Source organism: Mesoplodon mirus (assembly GCF_964341445.2).
Source record: "Mesoplodon mirus genome assembly, chromosome: 6".
In the NCBI taxonomy this organism is placed as follows: Eukaryota; Metazoa; Chordata; class Mammalia; order Artiodactyla; family Ziphiidae; genus Mesoplodon; species Mesoplodon mirus.
Window position 1 is genome coordinate 31,029,225 of NC_138982.1, and position 20,853 is coordinate 31,050,077.

The window sequence follows — 20,853 nt, forward strand, 5'->3', positions numbered from 1 at the left end:
TCATCTTTGGATCCTTTCCGGTGTAGGTTATTACAGAGTGATGAGTAGACCTCTCTTGGTATTCCATAGGCATTTTGTGATTATATATTTCATATGTATTAGTACATGTCTGTTAACGCCCTGATCATAATTCATACATTCCTTACACCTTTCCATTTGGTTAAACAGAGTTTTTTTCTTAATCCATGTTTTCCCTTCTCCTGGGAATAAGTTCATGAGTATCAATTTTTAGGTAACACCTAGAAGTGATGTCATAGGATATCTGTCTTTCAGTTTGTTTCTTACTTCAAGTTAGGTGATTATCTCTAGGTCCTTATATGGTGGTGCAGACGGCACTGTTTCATTGTTTTCCATGGCTTATATTCCATTGTTTACACTCACCACTTCCTCTTTGTGCATTTTCCTCTTGATGGACATTTTGGTTCCTTCCAAGTCTTGGCTATGTTAAATGTTTCTGCAGTGCAGGATTGCCCACCTGTGTCTTTTCCATTCTGCTCTGCTCAGGTGATAGGCGCAACAAAGGACCGACCAGATCACAGGGTAGCTAAATTTTTACCCTTAAACGCACCTCCGTTATGTTATCACTACCGGGTGTTACCAGCTTCCATACCCCCAGCATCTAGAGGGTACACAGTTCTCTGAAAGCACTTCAGCGTTTATTCTTTGTAGACGTTTTGCTGAAGAGCATTCTGACGGCTGTGAGGTGAACATTTCTGTATTTGGATTTTCATGGCTTTATTAATTGCTGATGTGGAGCATTTTTCAGTTCCCTTTTATTTTAAAGGAAAAGAAAATACAAAATGTGGGTAAAGTATGCCTCTTGAAATTGTCTTCTTGAAATGTTGACGAGTTTTGAATTTACTGGTCGATTTACGACCCCAGGATTTTTTTTTTTTTGGCGGCAGGTGTCATTTACAGGCCTGCAAGTACTTTGAATATTAAGTGACGATTGGCCCTGTTGTGTGAAACGGCCAGAAGGCGGCAGCACTTCTCCTTACCAAATCTGGTTACTAGGGCAACAGATCCATAATGGAAGTTGTGTTGTAGGTTGTAAATTAGAATGGAATGTGCCAGGAAAAGCCCCTGAAGATCAGGTCTCATTACTTCTTGTTCGTTTTTTTAATTAATTTTTATTTCTTATCACAGCAAATTAGATGACAATGTTTTGTTTTCTCTAGGTGTGCAAGATGGGGTACTTTTACACATATACGTATATCTCTTCATCTTCAGATCCTTTTCCCATGCAGGTTATGACACAATGTTGAGTAGTCTTCTCTTGGTATGCTGTAGGTTTTCGGTGCTTCTATATTTCACGTCTGTTTGTGTATCTGTGTTTACCCCAATATCTTAATGTATCCAATCCTCACACCTTTCCATTTTGTGAACCATAAGTTTGTTTAATGAATCTGTGATTGCATTTCTCTGTGGAAATACCTTCATTGGTATCTATTTTCAGGTAACACCCATAAGTGATATGATAAGATATGTGTCTTTTGCTTTCTCACTTACTACAAGTTGCATGATTACCCCTAGACTCCTGTATGGTCCTGCAAATGGTATTGTGTCATGTTTTTTCCCTTGGCTAATATTGCATCTGTACATGTACGCGTTCTTCTTTGTCCACTCATCTCTTGATGGATGTTTTGGTTACTTCCATGTCTTGGCTACTGTAATACTTGTACAGTGCAAATTTGCCTGCCTGTGTCTTTCCAATTTTGTCTTCTTAGGATGTAGCCTGAGGAGTGGGCCTTCTGGATCATATAGTAGCTCAAGGTTTACCTTTTATAGGCCCCTCCAGTCTCTTCCCATTAGTGGCTCTTACCGGGTTACGTCCCACATCAAATTGAGGGTATGAATTTCTCCACAACCTCTTCAGCGTAGCTCGTTTGTATTTTTTTGTGGACGGTTATTCTCAGTGGTGTGAGCTGATACCTCTTTATGGTTGGATTTGCACGTGTCTCATACTCCCTTGAAACTGAGCTTTCAGGCATGTCCATTTTTTCCCAATCTGCTATTACAGCTGACTTCTTCAATTATTTTTCTTGAAGTATGTGCCACATTTTGACATTTTTTGGCCTTTACCTGCGTCAAGACATTTGAAGGACAGTTTTCATTTGCAGCCCTGTAGTACTTGTGCATATGAAGTGCCCATTGGCACAGATTTCAAAGCTGCTGTTGCAGGTATCGGCCAGAGTGCGGCAGCATTTCTACGTTGCCCACTCTGTTACCTAGGGAAACGGACCTTCCTGCCAGTGGTGTTGCTCAGTTATAAATTAGAGTGCAGTGTGCCCTGATATACTCCCCAAAGGCTTATGTCTCCTATGTTATGTTGGTTTCTTAAAGTTAATTTATATTTCTTAGTGGAGTAATATTCTATTGTGTACATGGACCACTTCTTCTTTGTGCAATCCTCTGTTGATGGACATCTTCATTGCTTCAAAGAGTTGGCTGTGGTACATATTGCTGGAGTGCAGGGTTGCCATCCTGTGACTTTTGATTCCCATTTTCTCAGGTGATAGGCCCAACAGTGGGGATGATTCATTGACTGGTAGTTCAGCGGTTACCTTTTCAAAGCACCACCATTGTGTTTTCATTCGTGGCTCTTACCACGTCCCAATGAACCCCGAGGGGACGCATTTTTCCACAACCCCTTCAGCATTTATTGTTTGCAGCATGTTTGCCGTTCTGACTGGTGTGAGCTGATAGGTTTTTTGTAATTTGGATTTGCATGTCTTTAATAATTCCTAAGATTCAGCATTTCCCCACACATTTCTCCTTTCTTAAGAAAAAATAATGGTGTGAGTACAATATACCTCTTGCTATTGTCTTCTTGGAAGGTTGCCCTCTTTTGAATTTGTGATCCATTTTGGACCCCAGGATATTTTTTGAGAGCAGGTGTCATTTACATGCCTGCAATGAGTGTGAATATTTAGTGACCATTAGCACTGGGTTAAAACTGGTGTTGTGGGAAACGGCCACAAAGCGGCAGCATTTCTCCATTCCCAAATCTGCTTACTAGGGGAGCAGAGCCTTTCTTGAAATCCTGTTACAAGTTTGTAAATTAGAATGGAATGTGCCAGGGAAAAGCCCCTGTAGTTTATGCCTCATTACTTCTTGTTCGTTGTTTTAATTGTTTTAATCGGGGTAATGATCAGAATACAGTTTGTCCTAGGTGTCAACAATCTGGTACTTTTGTACATCATATATACCTATTCACGTACAGATTCTTTTCCCATGTAAAGGATTACAAGAGTGTTCTCTAGACGTCCCTTGCTATGTGCTCGGGCTTTTTGATATATGTACTTAATCTGTATTTGTATAGGTATGGGAAACCTAATCTTAATTTATCCATTGCCACCACCTTTCCTTTTAGATATGCATAGTTTCTTTCTCAAGTCTGTGTGTGTCTTTCTCTATGGAAATATGTCCATTTTTCTCAGTTCTTAGGTGACACCTCTAAGTGATAATTCATAGGATATATGTCTTTTGCTTTCCAACTTACCTCATGATCTGTGGTTATCTCTAGGCTCATCTATGGTACCTCAAAGAGCCGTGTTTCATTGTTCTCCATGGCCAATATTCCGTTGTTTACATGGACCACTCCTTCTTTATCCATTCATCTGTTGATGGACATTTAGGTTGCTTCCATGTCTTGGCTATTGTGAATAAAGCTGCAGTGCAGCTTTTGCAGCCTGTGTCTTCTAGATTCTGGTCTTCTCAGGTGAGAGGCAAAGTGGTGGGCCTGCTGCATCGAATGGTAGCTCAATTTTTACTGTTAAATGCTGCTCCTTTCTGTTCTCATTCTTGGCTGTTACCACTTTACATGGCACCAGCAGCTAGAGGGTACACAGTTCTCAAAAACCACTTAAGCTTTCATTATTTGTGCCCATTTTGCTGAGGCTCAGTCGACCTGTGTGAGTTGAAGCCTTTTTGTAGATTAGATTTGCATGGGTGTAATAATTCCTGAGGTTGAGCGTTTATCCATTTTCCTTTTCTTGGAAAGACAGTGAGTAAAACTTACTTCTTCATACTATCTTCTTGAAAAATTTGCCTGTTTTGAATTTTTCTGGCCATTCCCGACTTCAGCACAATTTTTTTAGGGCAGTGTCCTTTAAAGCCCCGAGGCCTTGTGAATGTTAAGTGACCATTAGCTGTGGGTTTAAAGCTGCCCTTGCAGTAAACAGCCAGAAGGCGTCAGCATATCTACATTTCCAACTCTGGTTTTTTGTGCAAGAGAGCTTTCCTGGAAATCGTGTTAGTAGGCTTCAATTTAGAGTGGAATGTGACAGCGCAAACCCCCAAGAGCTTATATCTCCTTACTTGTTGTTTGTTTTTTAAATTTAATTTTTAGTAGGTGTCAGGACCAATTTGATAAAAAATGTTGTTTCTCCTAGGTGGACAGAATCTGGTTTATCATATCAATGTGTGTGTGTTTTCATCTTTGGATCCTTTCCGGTGTAGGTTATTACAGAGTGATGAGTAGACCTCTCTTGGTATTCCATAGGCATTTTGTGATTATATATTTCATATGTATTAGTACATGTCTGTTAACGCCCTGATCATAATTCATACATTCCTTACACCTTTCCATTTGGTTAAACAGAGTTTTTTTTCTTAATCCATGTTTTCCCTTCTCCTGGGAATAAGTTCATGAGTATCAATTTTTAGGTAACACCTAGAAGTGATGTCATAGGATATCTGTCTTTCAGTTTGTTTCTTACTTCAAGTTAGGTGATTATCTCTAGGTCCTTATATGGTGGTGCAGACGGCACTGTTTCATTGTTTTCCATGGCTTATATTCCATTGTTTACACTCACCACTTCCTCTTTGTGCATTTTCCTCTTGATGGACATTTTGGTTCCTTCCAAGTCTTGGCTATGTTAAATGTTTCTGCAGTGCAGGATTGCCCACCTGTGTCTTTTCCATTCTGCTCTGCTCAGGTGATAGGCGCAACAAAGGACCGACCAGATCACAGGGTAGCTAAATTTTTACCCTTAAACGCACCTCCATTAATGTTATCACTACCGGGTGTTACCAGCTTCCATCCCACCAGCATCTAGACGGTACACAGTTCTCTGAAAGCACTTCAGCGTTTATTCTTTGTAGACGTTTTGCTGAAGAGCATTCTGACGGCTGTGAGGTGAACATTTCTGTATTTGGATTTTCATGGCTTTATTAATTGCTGATGTGGAGCATTTTTCAGTTCCCTTTTATTTTAAAGGAAAAGAAAATACAAAATGTGGGTAAAGTATGCCTCTTGAAATTGTCTTCTTGAAATGTTGACGAGTTTTGAATTTACTGGTCGATTTACGACCCCAGGATTTTTTTTTGATGGCAGCTGTCATTTACAGGCCTGCAAGTACTTTGAATATTAAGTGACGATTGGCCCTGTTGTGTGAAACGGCCAGAAGGCGGCAGCACTTCTCCTTACCAAATCTGGTTACTAGGGCAACAGATCCATAATGGAAGTTGTGTTGTAGGTTGTAAATTAGAATGGAATGTGCCAGGAAAAGCCCCTGAAGATCAGGTCTCATTACTTCTTGTTCGTTTTTTAAATTAATTTTTATTTCTTATCACAGCAAATTAGATGACAATGTTTTGTTTTCTCTAGGTGTGCAAGATGTGGTACTTTTACACATATACGTATATCTCTTCATCTTCAGATCCTTTTCCCATGCAGGTTATGACACAATGTTGAGTAGTCTTCTCTTGGTATGCTGTAGGTTTTCGGTGCTTCTATATTTCACGTCTGTTTGAGTATCTGTGTTTACCCCAATATCTTAATGTATCCAATCCTCACACCTTTCCATTTTGTGAACCATAAGTTTGTTTAATGAATCTGTGATTGCATTTCTCTGTGGAAATACCTTCATTGGTATCTATTTTCAGGTAACACCCATAAGTGATATGATAAGATATGTGTCTTTTGCTTTCTCACTTACTACAAGTTGCATGATTACCCCTAGACTCCTGTATGGTCCTGCAAATGGTATTGTGTCATGTTTTTTCCCTTGGCTAATATTGCATCTGTACATGTACGCGTTCTTCTTTGTCCACTCATCTCTTGATGGATGTTTTGGTTACTTCCATGTCTTGGCTACTGTAATACTTGTACAGTGCAAATTTGCCTGCCTGTGTCTTTCCAATTTTGTCTTCTTAGGATGTAGCCTGAGGAGTGGGCCTTCTGGATCATATAGTAGCTCAAGGTTTACCTTTTATAGGCCCCTCCAGTCTCTTCCCATTAGTGGCTCTTACCGGGTTACGTCCCACATCAAATTGAGGGTATGAATTTCTCCACAACCTCTTCAGCGTAGCTCGTTTGTATTTTTTTTGTGGACGGTTATTCTCAGTGGTGTGAGCTGATACCTCTTTATGGTTGGATTTGCACGTGTCTCATACTCCCTTGAAGCTGAGCTTTCAGGCATGTCCATTTTTTCCCAATCTGCTATTACAGCTGACTTCTTCAATTATTTTTCTTGAAGTATGTGCCACATTTTGACATTTTTTGGCCTTTACCTGCGTCAAGACATTTGAAGGACAGTTTTCATTTGCAGCCCTGTAGTATTTGTGCATATGAAGTGCCCATTGGCACAGATTTCAAAGCTGCTGTTGCAGGTATCGGCCAGAGTGTGGCAGCATTTCTACGTTGCCCACTCTGTTACCTAGGGAAACGGACTTTCCTGCCAGTGGTGTTGCTCAGTTATAAATTAGAGTGCAGTGTGCCCTGATATACTCCCCAAAGGCTTATGTCTCCTATGTTATGTTGGTTTCTTAAAGTTAATTTATATTTCTTAGTGGAGTAATATTCTATTGTGTACATGGACCACTTCTTCTTTGTGCAATCCTCTGTTGATGGACATCTTCATTGCTTCAAAGAGTTGGCTGTGGTACATATTGCTGGAGTGCAGGGTTGCCATCCTGTGACTTTTGATTCCCATTTTCTCAGGTGATAGGCCCAACAGTGGGGATGATTCATTGACTGGTAGTTCAGCGGTTACCTTTTCAAAGCACCACCATTGTGTTTTCATTCGTGGCTCTTACCACGTCCCAATGAACCCCGAGGGGACGCATTTTTCCACAACCCCTTCAGCATTTATTGTTTGCAGCATGTTTGCCGTTCTGACTGGTGTGAGCTGATAGGTTTTTTGTAATTTGGATTTGCATGTCTTTAACAATTCCTAAGATTCAGCATTTCCCCACACATTTCTCCTTTCTTAAGAAAAAATAATGGTGTGAGTACAATATACCTCTTGCTATTGTCTTCTTGGAAGGTTGCCCTCTTTTGAATTTGTGGTCCATTTGGGACCCCAGGATTTTTTTTGAGAGCAGGTGTCATTTACATGCCTGCAATGAGTGTGAATATTTAGTGACCATTAGCACTGGGTTAAAACTGGTGTTGTGGGAAACGGCCACAAGGCGGCAGCATTTCTCCATTCCCAAATCTGCTTACTAGGGGAGCAGAGCCTTTCTTGAAATCCTGTTACTAGTTTGTAAATTAGAATGGAATGTGCCAGGGAAAAGCCCCTGTAGTTTATGCCTCATTACTTCTTGTTCGTTGTTTTAATTGTTTTAATCGGGGTAATGATCCGAATACAGTTTGTCCTAGGTGTCAACAATCTGGTACTTTTGTACATCATATATACCTATTCACGTACAGATTCTTTTCCCATGTAAAGGATTACAAGAGTGTTCTCTAGACGTCCCTTGCTATGTGCTCGGGCTTTTTGATATATGTACTTAATCTGTATTTGTATAGGTATGGGAAACCTAATCTTAATTTATCCATTGCCACCACCTTTCCTTTTAGATATGCATAGTTTCTTTCTCAAGTCTGTGTGTGTCTTTCTCTATGGAAATATGTCCATTTTTCTCAGTTCTTAGGTGACACCTCTAAGTGATAATTCATAGGATATATGTCTTTTGCTTTCCAACTTACCTCATGATCTGTGGTTATCTCTAGGCTCATCTATGGTACCTCAAAGAGCCGTGTTTCATTGTTCTCCATGGCCAATATTCCGTTGTTTACATGGACCACTCCTTCTTTATCCATTCATCTGTTGATTTACACTTAGGTTGCTTCCATGTCTTGGCTATTGTGAATAAAGCTGCAGTGCAGCTTTTGCAGCCTGTGTCTTCTAGATTCTGGTCTTCTCAGGTGAGAGGCAAAGTGGTGGGCCTGCTGCATCGAATGGTAGCTCAATTTTTACTGTTAAATGCTGCTCCTTTCTGTTCTCATTCTTGGCTGTTACCACTTTACATGGCACCAGCAGCTAGAGGGTACACAGTTCTCAAAAACCACTTAAGCTTTCATTATTTGTGCCCATTTTGCTGAGGCTCAGTCGACCTGTGTGAGTTGAAGCCTTTTTGTAGATTAGATTTGCATGGGTGTAATAATTCCTGAGGTTGAGCGTTTATCCATTTTCCTTTTCTTGGAAAGACAGTGAGTAAAACTTACTTCTTCATACTATCTTCTTGAAAAATTTGCCTGTTTTGAATTTTTCTGGCCATTCCCGACTTCAGCACAATTTTTTTAGGGCAGTGTCCTTTAAAGCCCCGAGGCCTTGTGAATGTTAAGTGACCATTAGCTGTGGGTTTAAAGCTGCCCTTGCAGTAAACAGCCAGAAGGCGTCAGCATATCTACATTTCCAACTCTGGTTTTTTGTGCAAGAGAGCTTTCCTGGAAATCGTGTTAGTAGGCTTCAAGTTAGAGTGGAATGTGACAGCGCAAACCCCCAAGAGCTTATATCTCCTTACTTGTTGTTTGTTTTTTAAATTTAATTTTTAGTAGGTGTCAGGACCAATTTGATAAAAAATGTTGTTTCTCCTAGGTGGACAGAATCTGGTTTATCATATCAATGTGTGTGTGTTTTCATCTTTGGATCCTTTCCGGTGTAGGTTATTACAGAGTGATGAGTAGACCTCTCTTGGTATTCCATAGGCATTTTGTGATTATATATTTCATATGTATTAGTACATGTCTGTTAACGCCCTGATCATAATTCATACATTCCTTACACCTTTCCATTTGGTTAAACAGAGTTTTTTTTCTTAATCCATGTTTTCCCTTCTCCTGGGAATAAGTTCATGAGTATCAATTTTTAGGTAACACCTAGAAGTGATGTCATAGGATATCTGTCTTTCAGTTTGTTTCTTACTTCAAGTTAGGTGATTATCTCTAGGTCCTTATATGGTGGTGCAGACGGCACTGTTTCATTGTTTTCCATGGCTTATATTCCATTGTTTACACTCACCACTTCCTCTTTGTGCATTTTCCTCTTGATGGACATTTTGGTTCCTTCCAAGTCTTGGCTATGTTAAATGTTTCTGCAGTGCAGGATTGCCCACCTGTGTCTTTTCCATTCTGCTCTGCTCAGGTGATAGGCGCAACAAAGGACCGACCAGATCACAGGGTAGCTAAATTTTTACCCTTAAACGCACCTCCATTAATGTTATCACTACCGGGTGTTACCAGCTTCCATACCCTCAGCATCTAGAGGGTACACAGTTCTCTGAAAGCACTTCAGCGTTTATTCTTTGTAGACGTTTTGCTGAAGAGCATTCTGACGGCTGTGAGGTGAACATTTCTGTATTTGGATTTTCATGGCTTTATTAATTGCTGATGTGGAGCATTTTTCAGTTCCCTTTTATTTTAAAGGAAAAGAAAATACAAAATGTGGGTAAAGTATGCCTCTTGAAATTGTCTTCTTGAAATGTTGACGAGTTTTGAATTTACTGGTCGATTTACGACCCCAGGATTTTTTTTTGATGGCAGCTGTCATTTACAGGCCTGCAAGTACTTTGAATATTAAGTGACGATTGGCCCTGTTGTGTGAAACGGCCAGAAGGCGGCAGCACTTCTCCTTACCAAATCTGGTTACTAGGGCAACAGATCCATAATGGAAGTTGTGTTGTAGGTTGTAAATTAGAATGGAATGTGCCAGGAAAAGCCCCTGAAGATCAGGTCTCATTACTTCTTGTTCGTTTTTTAAATTAATTTTTATTTCTTATCACAGCAAATTAGATGACAATGTTTTGTTTTCTCTAGGTGTGCAAGATGTGGTACTTTTACACATATACGTATATCTCTTCATCTTCAGATCCTTTTCCCATGCAGGTTATGACACAATGTTGAGTAGTCTTCTCTTGGTATGCTGTAGGTTTTCGGTGCTTCTATATTTCACGTCTGTTTGAGTATCTGTGTTTACCCCAATATCTTAATGTATCCAATCCTCACACCTTTCCATTTTGTGAACCATAAGTTTGTTTAATGAATCTGTGATTGCATTTCTCTGTGGAAATACCTTCACTGGTATCTATTTTCAGGTAAAACCCATAAGTGATATGATAAGATATGTGTCTTTTGCTTTCTCACTTACTACAAGTTGCATGATTACCCCTAGACTCCTGTATGGTCCTGCAAATGGTATTGTGTCATTTTTCTTCCTTGGCTAATATTGCATCTGTACATGTACGCGTTCTTCTTTGTCCACTCATCTCTTGATGGATGTTTTGGTTACTTCCATGTCTTGGCTACTGTAATACTTCTACAGTGCAAATTTGCCTGCCTGTGTCTTTCCAATTTTGTCTTCTTAGGATGTAGCCTGAGGAGTGGGCCTTCTGGATCATATAGTAGCTCAAGGTTTACCTTTTATAGGCCCCTCCAGTCTCTTCCCATTAGTGGCTCTTACCGGGTTACGTCCCACATCAAATTGAGGGTATGAATTTCTCCACAACCTCTTCAGCGTAGCTCGTTTGTATTTTTTTGTGGACGGTTATTCTCAGTGGTGTGAGCTGATACCTCTCTATGGTTGGATTTGCACGTGTCTCATACTCCCTTGAAACTGAGCTTTCAGGCATGTCCATTTTTTCCCAATCTGCTATTACAGCTGACTTCTTCAATTATTTTTCTTGAAGTATGTGCCACATTTTGACATTTTTTGGCCTTTACCTGCGTCAAGACATTTGAAGGACAGTTTTCATTTGCAGCCCTGTAGTACTTGTGCATATGAAGTGCCCATTGGCACAGATTTCAAAGCTGCTGTTGCAGGTATCGGCCAGAGTGCGGCAGCATTTCTACGTTGCCCACTCTGTTACCTAGGGAAACGGACCTTCCTGCCAGAGGTGTTGCTCAGTTATAAATTAGAGTGCAGTGTGCCCTGATATACTCCCCAAAGGCTTATGTCTCCTATGTTATGTTGGTTTCTTAAAGTTAATTTATATTTCTTAGTGGAGTAATATTCTATTGTGTACATGGACCACTTCTTCTTTGTGCAATCCTCTGTTGATGGACATCTTCATTGCTTCAAAGTGTTGGCTGTGGTACATATTGCTGGAGTGCAGGGTTGCCATCCTGTGACTTTTGATTCCCATTTTCTCAGGTGATAGGCCCAACAGTGGGGATGATTCATTGACTGGTAGTTCAGCGGTTACCTTTTCAAAGCACCACCATTGTGTTTTCATTCGTGGCTCTTACCACGTCCCAATGAACCCCGAGGGGACGCATTTTTCCACAACCCCTTCAGCATTTATTGTTTGCAGCATGTTTGCCGTTCTGACTGGTGTGAGCTGATAGGTTTTTTGTAATTTGGATTTGCATGTCTTTAATAATTCCTAAGATTCAGCATTTCCCCACACATTTCTCCTTTCTTAAGAAAAAATAATGGTGTGAGTACAATATACCTTTTGCTATTGTCTTCTTGGAAGGTTGCCCTCTTTTGAATTTGTGGTCCATTTTGGACCCCAGGATATTTTTTGAGAGCAGGTGTCATTTACATGCCTGCAATGAGTGTGAATATTTAGTGACCATTAGCACTGGGTTAAAACTGGGGTTGTGGGAAACGGCCAGAAGGCGGCAGCATTTCTCCATTCCCAAATCTGCTTACTAGGGGAGCAGAGCCTTTCTTGAAATCCTGTTACTAGTTTGTAAATTAGAATGGAATGTGCCAGGGAAAAGCCCCTGTAGTTTATGCCTCATTACTTCTTGTTCGTTGTTTTAATTGTTTTAATCGGGGTAATGATCAGAATACAGTTTGTCCTAGGTGTCAACAATCTGGTACTTTTGTACATCATATATACCTATTCACGTGCAGATTCTTTTCCCATGTAAAGGATTACAAGAGTGTTCTCTAGACGTCCCTTGCTATGTGCTCGGGCTTTTTGATATATGTACTTAATCTGTATTTGTATAGGTATGGGAAACCTAATCTTAATTTATCCATTGCCACCACCTTTCCTTTCAGATATGCATAGTTTCTTTCTCAAGTCTGTGTGTGTCTTTCTCTATGGAAATATGTCCATTTTTCTCAGTTCTTAGGTGACACCTCTAAGTGATAATTCATAGGATATATGTCTTTTGCTTTCCAACTTACCTCATGATCTGTGGTTATCTCTAGGCTCATCTATGGTACCTCAAAGAGCCGTGTTTCCTTGTTCTCCATGGCCAATATTCCGTTGTTTACATGGACCACTCCTTCTTTATCCATTCATCTGTTGATGGACATTTAGGTTGCTTCCATGTCTTGGCTATTGTGAATAAAGCTGCAGTGCAGCTTTTGCAGCCTGTGTCTTCTAGATTCTGGTCTTCTCAGGTGAGAGGCAAAGTGGTGGGCCTGCTGCATCGAATGGTAGCTCAATTTTTACTGTTAAATGCTGCTCCTTTCTGTTCTCATTCTTGGCTGTTACCACTTTACATGGCACCAGCAGCTAGAGGGTACACAGTTCTCAAAAACCACTTAAGCTTTCATTATTTGTGCCCATTTTGCTGAGGCTCAGTCGACCTGTGTGAGTTGAAGCCTTTTTGTAGATTAGATTTGCATGGGTGTAATAATTCCTGAGGTTGAGCGTTTATCCATTTTCCTTTTCTTGGAAAGACAGTGAGTAAAACTTACTTCTTCATACTATCTTCTTGAAAAATTTGCCTGTTTTGAATTTTTCTGGCCATTCCCGACTTCAGCACAATTTTTTTAGGGCAGTGTCCTTTAAAGCCCCGAGGCCTTGTGAATGTTAAGTGACCATTAGCTGTGGGTTTAAAGCTGCCCTTGCAGTAAACAGCCAGAAGGCGTCAGCATATCTACATTTCCAACTCTGGTTTTTTGTGCAAGAGAGCTTTCCTGGAAATCGTGTTAGTAGGCTTCAATTTAGAGTGGAATGTGACAGCGCAAACCCCCAAGAGCTTATATCTCCTTACTTGTTGTTTGTTTTTTAAATTTAATTTTTAGTAGGTGTCAGGACCAATTTGATAAAAAATGTTGTTTCTCCTAGGTGGACAGAATCTGGTTTATCATATCAATGTGTGTGTGTTTTCATCTTTGGATCCTTTCCGGTGTAGGTTATTACAGAGTGATGAGTAGACCTCTCTTGGTATTCCATAGGCATTTTGTGATTATATATTTCATATGTATTAGTACATGTCTGTTAACGCCCTGATCATAATTCATACATTCCTTACACCTTTCCATTTGGTTAAACAGAGTTTTTTTCTTAATCCATGTTTTCCCTTCTCCTGGGAATAAGTTCATGAGTATCAATTTTTAGGTAACACCTAGAAGTGATGTCATAGGATATCTGTCTTTCAGTTTGTTTCTTACTTCAAGTTAGGTGATTATCTCTAGGTCCTTATATGGTGGTGCAGACGGCACTGTTTCATTGTTTTCCATGGCTTATATTCCATTGTTTACACTCACCACTTCCTCTTTGTGCATTTTCCTCTTGATGGACATTTTGGTTCCTTCCAAGTCTTGGCTATGATAAATGTTTCTGCAGTGCAGGATTGCCCACCTGTGTCTTTTCCATTCTGCTCTGCTCAGGTGATAGGCGCAACAAAGGACCGACCAGATCACAGGGTAGCTAAATTTTTACCCTTAAACGCACCTCCGTTATGTTATCACTACCGGGTGTTACCAGCTTCCATACCCCCAGCATCTAGAGGGTACACAGTTCTCTGAAAGCACTTCAGCGTTTATTCTTTGTAGACGTTTTGCTGAAGAGCATTCTGACGGCTGTGAGGTGAACATTTCTGTATTTGGATTTTCATGGCTTTATTAATTGCTGATGTGGAGCATTTTTCAGTTCCCTTTTATTTTAAAGGAAAAGAAAATACAAAATGTGGGTAAAGTATGCCTCTTGAAATTGTCTTCTTGAAATGTTGACGAGTTTTGAATTTACTGGTCGATTTACGACCCCAGGATTTTTTTTTTTTGGCGGCAGGTGTCATTTACAGGCCTGCAAGTACTTTGAATATTAAGTGACGATTGGCCCTGTTGTGTGAAACGGCCAGAAGGCGGCAGCACTTCTCCTTACCAAATCTGGTTACTAGGGCAACAGATCCATAATGGAAGTTGTGTTGTAGGTTGTAAATTAGAATGGAATGTGCCAGGAAAAGCCCCTGAAGATCAGGTCTCATTACTTCTTGTTCGTTTTTTAAATTAATTTTTATTTCTTATCACAGCAAATTAGATGACAATGTTTTGTTTTCTCTAGGTGTGCAAGATGGGGTACTTTTACACATATACGTATATCTCTTCATCTTCAGATCCTTTTCCCATGCAGGTTATGACACAATGTTGAGTAGTCTTCTCTTGGTATGCTGTAGGTTTTCGGTGCTTCTATATTTCACGTCTGTTTGTGTATCTGTGTTTACCCCAATATCTTAATGTATCCAATCCTCACACCTTTCCATTTTGTGAACCATAAGTTTGTTTAATGAATCTGTGATTGCATTTCTCTGTGGAAATACCTTCATTGGTATCTATTTTCAGGTAACACCCATAAGTGATATGATAAGATATGTGTCTTTTGCTTTCTCACTTACTACAAGTTGCATGATTACCCCTAGACTCCTGTATGGTCCTGCAAATGGTATTGTGTCATGTTTTTTCCCTTGGCTAATATTGCATCTGTACATGTACGCGTTCTTCTTTGTCCACTCATCTCTTGATGGATGTTTTGGTTACTTCCATGTCTTGGCTACTGTAATACTTGTACAGTGCAAATTTGCCTGCCTGTGTCTTTCCAATTTTGTCTTCTTAGGATGTAGCCTGAGGAGTGGGCCTTCTGGATCATATAGTAGCTCAAGGTTTACCTTTTATAGGCCCCTCCAGTCTCTTCCCATTAGTGGCTCTTACCGGGTTACGTCCCACATCAAATTGAGGGTATGAATTTCTCCACAACCTCTTCAGCGTAGCTCGTTTGTATTTTTTTGTGGACGGTTATTCTCAGTGGTGTGAGCTGATACCTCTTTATGGTTGGATTTGCACGTGTCTCATACTCCCTTGAAACTGAGCTTTCAGGCATGTCCATTTTTTCCCAATCTGCTATTACAGCTGACTTCTTCAATTATTTTTCTTGAAGTATGTGCCACATTTTGACATTTTTTGGCCTTTACCTGCGTCAAGACATTTGAAGGACAGTTTTCATTTGCAGCCCTGTAGTACTTGTGCATATGAAGTGCCCATTGGCACAGATTTCAAAGCTGCTGTTGCAGGTATCGGCCAGAGTGCGGCAGCATTTCTACGTTGCCCACTCTGTTACCTAGGGAAACGGACCTTCCTGCCAGTGGTGTTGCTCAGTTATAAATTAGAGTGCAGTGTGCCCTGATATACTCCCCAAAGGCTTATGTCTCCTATGTTATGTTGGTTTCTTAAAGTTAATTTATATTTCTTAGTGGAGTAATATTCTATTGTGTACATGGACCACTTCTTCTTTGTGCAATCCTCTGTTGATGGACATCTTCATTGCTTCAAAGAGTTGGCTGTGGTACATATTGCTGGAGTGCAGGGTTGCCATCCTGTGACTTTTGATTCCCATTTTCTCAGGTGATAGGCCCAACAGTGGGGATGATTCATTGACTGGTAGTTCAGCGGTTACCTTTTCAAAGCACCACCATTGTGTTTTCATTCGTGGCTCTTACCACGTCCCAATGAACCCCGAGGGGACGCATTTTTCCACAACCCCTTCAGCATTTATTGTTTGCAGCATGTTTGCCGTTCTGACTGGTGTGAGCTGATAGGTTTTTTGTAATTTGGATTTGCATGTCTTTAATAATTCCTAAGATTCAGCATTTCCCCACACATTTCTCCTTTCTTAAGAAAAAATAATGGTGTGAGTACAATATACCTCTTGCTATTGTCTTCTTGGAAGGTTGCCCTCTTTTGAATTTGTGATCCATTTTGGACCCCAGGATATTTTTTGAGAGCAGGTGTCATTTACATGCCTGCAATGAGTGTGAATATTTAGTGACCATTAGCACTGGGTTAAAACTGGTGTTGTGGGAAACGGCCACAAAGCGGCAGCATTTCTCCATTCCCAAATCTGCTTACTAGGGGAGCAGAGCCTTTCTTGAAATCCTGTTACAAGTTTGTAAATTAGAATGGAATGTGCCAGGGAAAAGCCCCTGTAGTTTATGCCTCATTACTTCTTGTTCGTTGTTTTAATTGTTTTAATCGGGGTAATGATCCGAATACAGTTTGTCCTAGGTGTCAACAATCTGGTACTTTTGTACATCATATATACCTATTCACGTACAGATTCTTTTCCCATGTAAAGGATTACAAGAGTGTTCTCTAGACGTCCCTTGCTATGTGCTCGGGCTTTTTGATATATGTACTTAATCTGTATTTGTATAGGTATGGGAAACCTAATCTTAATTTATCCATTGCCACCACCTTTCCTTTTAGATATGCATAGTTTCTTTCTCAAGTCTGTGTGTGTCTTTCTCTATGGAAATATGTCCATTTTTCTCAGTTCTTAGGTGACACCTCTAAGTGATAATTCATAGGATATATGTCTTTTGCTTTCCAACTTACCTCATGATCTGTGGTTATCTCTAGGCTCATCTATGGTACCTCAAAGAGCCGTGTTTCATTGTTCTCCATGGCCAATATTCCGTTGTTTACATGGACCACTCCTTCTTTATCCATTCATCTGTTGATGGACATTTAGGTTGCTTCCATGTCTTGGCTATTGTGAATAAAGCTGCAGTGCAGCTTTTGCAGCCTGTGTCTTCTAGATTCTGGTCTTCTCAGGTGAGAGGCAAAGTGGTGGGCCTGCTGCATCGAATGGTAGCTCAATTTTTACTGTTAAATGCTGCTCCTTTCTGTTCTCATTCTTGGCTGTTACCACTTTACATGGCACCAGCAGCTAGAGGGTACACAGTTCTCAAAAACCACTTAAGCTTTCATTATTTGTGCCCATTTTGCTGAGGCTCAGTCGACCTGTGTGAGTTGAAGCCTTTTTGTAGATTAGATTTGCATGGGTGTAATAATTCCTGAGGTTGAGCGTTTATCCATTTTCCTTTTCTTGGAAAGACAGTGAGTAAAACTTACTTCTTCATACTATCTTCTTGAAAAATTTGCCTGTTTTGAATTTTTCTGGCCATTCCCGACTTCAGCACAATTTTTTTAGGGCAGTGTCCTTTAAAGCCCCGAGGCCTTGTGAATGTTAAGTGACCATTAGCTGTGGGTTTAAAGCTGCCCTTGCAGTAAACAGCCAGAAGGCGTCAGCATATCTACATTTCCAACTCTGGTTTTTTGTGCAAGAGAGCTTTCCTGGAAATCGTGTTAGTAGGCTTCAATTTAGAGTGGAATGTGACAGCGCAAACCCCCAAGAGCTTATATCTCCTTACTTGTTGTTTGTTTTTTAAATTTAATTTTTAGTAGGTGTCAGGACCAATTTGATAAAAAATGTTGTTTCTCCTAGGTGGACAGAATCTGGTTTATCATATCAATGTGTGTGTGTTTTCATCTTTGGATCCTTTCCGGTGTAGGTTATTACAGAGTGATGAGTAGACCTCTCTTGGTATTCCATAGGCATTTTGTGATTATATATTTCATATGTATTAGTACATGTCTGTTAACGCCCTGATCATAATTCATACATTCCTTACACCTTTCCATTTGGTTAAACAGAGTTTTTTTTCTTAATCCATGTTTTCCCTTCTCCTGGGAATAAGTTCATGAGTATCAATTTTTAGGTAACACCTAGAAGTGATGTCATAGGATATCTGTCTTTCAGTTTGTTTCTTACTTCAAGTTAGGTGATTATCTCTAGGTCCTTATATGGTGGTGCAGACGGCACTGTTTCATTGTTTTCCATGGCTTATATTCCATTGTTTACACTCACCACTTCCTCTTTGTGCATTTTCCTCTTGATGGACATTTTGGTTCCTTCCAAGTCTTGGCTATGTTAAATGTTTCTGCAGTGCAGGATTGCCCACCTGTGTCTTTTCCATTCTGCTCTGCTCAGGTGATAGGCGCAACAAAGGACCGACCAGATCACAGGGTAGCTAAATTTTTACCCTTAAACGCACCTCCATTAATGTTATCACTACCGGGTGTTACCAGCTTCCATCCCACCAGCATCTAGACGGTACACAGTTCTCTGAAAGCACTTCAGCGTTTATTCTTTGTAGACGTTTTGCTGAAGAGCATTCTGACGGCTGTGAGGTGAACATTTCTGTATTTGGATTTTCATGGCTTTATTAATTGCTGATGTGGAGCATTTTTCAGTTCCCTTTTATTTTAAAGGAAAAGAAAATACAAAATGTGGGTAAAGTATGCCTCTTGAAATTGTCTTCTTGAAATGTTGACGAGTTTTGAATTTACTGGTCGATTTACGACCCCAGGATTTTTTTTTGATGGCAGCTGTCATTTACAGGCCTGCAAGTACTTTGAATATTAAGTGACGATTGGCCCTGTTGTGTGAAACGGCCAGAAGGCGGCAGCACTTCTCCTTACCAAATCTGGTTACTAGGGCAACAGATCCATAATGGAAGTTGTGTTGTAGGTTGTAAATTAGAATGGAATGTGCCAGGAAAAGCCCCTGAAGATCAGGTCTCATTACTTCTTGTTCGTTTTTTAAATTAATTTTTATTTCTTATCACAGCAAATTAGATGACAATGTTTTGTTTTCTCTAGGTGTGCAAGATGTGGTACTTTTACACATATACGTATATCTCTTCATCTTCAGATCCTTTTCCCATGCAGGTTATGACACAATGTTGAGTAGTCTTCTCTTGGTATGCTGTAGGTTTTCGGTGCTTCTATATTTCACGTCTGTTTGAGTATCTGTGTTTACCCCAATATCTTAATGTATCCAATCCTCACACCTTTCCATTTTGTGAACCATAAGTTTGTTTAATGAATCTGTGATTGCATTTCTCTGTGGAAATACCTTCATTGGTATCTATTTTCAGGTAACACCCATAAGTGATATGATAAGATATGTGTCTTTTGCTTTCTCACTTACTACAAGTTGCATGATTACCCCTAGACTCCTGTATGGTCCTGCAAATGGTATTGTGTCATGTTTTTTCCCTTGGCTAATATTGCATCTGTACATGTACGCGTTCTTCTTTGTCCACTCATCTCTTGATGGATGTTTTGGTTACTTCCATGTCTTGGCTACTGTAATACTTGTACAGTGCAAATTTGCCTGCCTGTGTCTTTCCAATTTTGTCTTCTTAGGATGTAGCCTGAGGAGTGGGCCTTCTGGATCATATAGTAGCTCAAGGTTTACCTTTTATAGGCCCCTCCAGTCTCTTCCCATTAGTGGCTCTTACCGGGTTACGTCCCACATCAAATTGAGGGTATGAATTTCTCCACAACCTCTTCAGCGTAGCTCGTTTGTATTTTTTTTGTGGACGGTTATTCTCAGTGGTGTGAGCTGATACCTCTTTATGGTTGGATTTGCACGTGTCTCATACTCCCTTGAAGCTGAGCTTTCAGGCATGTCCATTTTTTCCCAATCTGCTATTACAGCTGACTTCTTCAATTATTTTTCTTGAAGTATGTGCCACATTTTGACATTTTTTGGCCTTTACCTGCGTCAAGACATTTGAAGGACAGTTTTCATTTGCAGCCCTGTAGTATTTGTGCATATGAAGTGCCCATTGGCACAGATTTCAAAGCTGCTGTTGCAGGTATCGGCCAGAGTGTGGCAGCATTTCTACGTTGCCCACTCTGTTACCTAGGGAAACGGACTTTCCTGCCAGTGGTGTTGCTCAGTTATAAATTAGAGTGCAGTGTGCCCTGATATACTCCCCAAAGGCTTATGTCTCCTATGTTATGTTGGTTTCTTAAAGTTAATTTATATTTCTTAGTGGAGTAATATTCTATTGTGTACATGGACCACTTCTTCTTTGTGCAATCCTCTGTTGATGGACATCTTCATTGCTTCAAAGAGTTGGCTGTGGTACATATTGCTGGAGTGCAGGGTTGCCATCCTGTGACTTTTGATTCCCATTTTCTCAGGTGATAGGCCCAACAGTGGGGATGATTCATTGACTGGTAGTTCAGCGGTTACCTTTTCAAAGCACCACCATTGTGTTTTCATTCGTGGCTCTTACCACGTCCCAATGAACCCCGAGGGGACGCATTTTTCCACAACCCCTTCAGCATTTATTGTTTGCAGCATGTTTGCCGTTCTGACTGGTGTGAGCTGATAGGTTTTTTGTAATTTGGATTTGCATGTCTTTAACAATTCCTAAGATTCAGCATTTCCCCACACATTTCTCCTTTCTTAAGAAAAAATAATGGTGTGAGTACAATATACCTCTTGCTATTGTCTTCTTGGAAGGTTGCCCTCTTTTGAATTTGTGGTCCATTTGGGACCCCAGGATTTTTTTTGAGAGCAGGTGTCATTTACATGCCTGCAATGAGTGTGAATATTTAGTGACCATTAGCACTGGGTTAAAACTGGTGTTGTGGGAAACGGCCACAAGGCGGCAGCATTTCTCCATTCCCAAATCTGCTTACTAGGGGAGCAGAGCCTTTCTTGAAATCCTGTTACTAGTTTGTAAATTAGAATGGAATGTGCCAGGGAAAAGCCCCTGTAGTTTATGCCTCATTACTTCTTGTT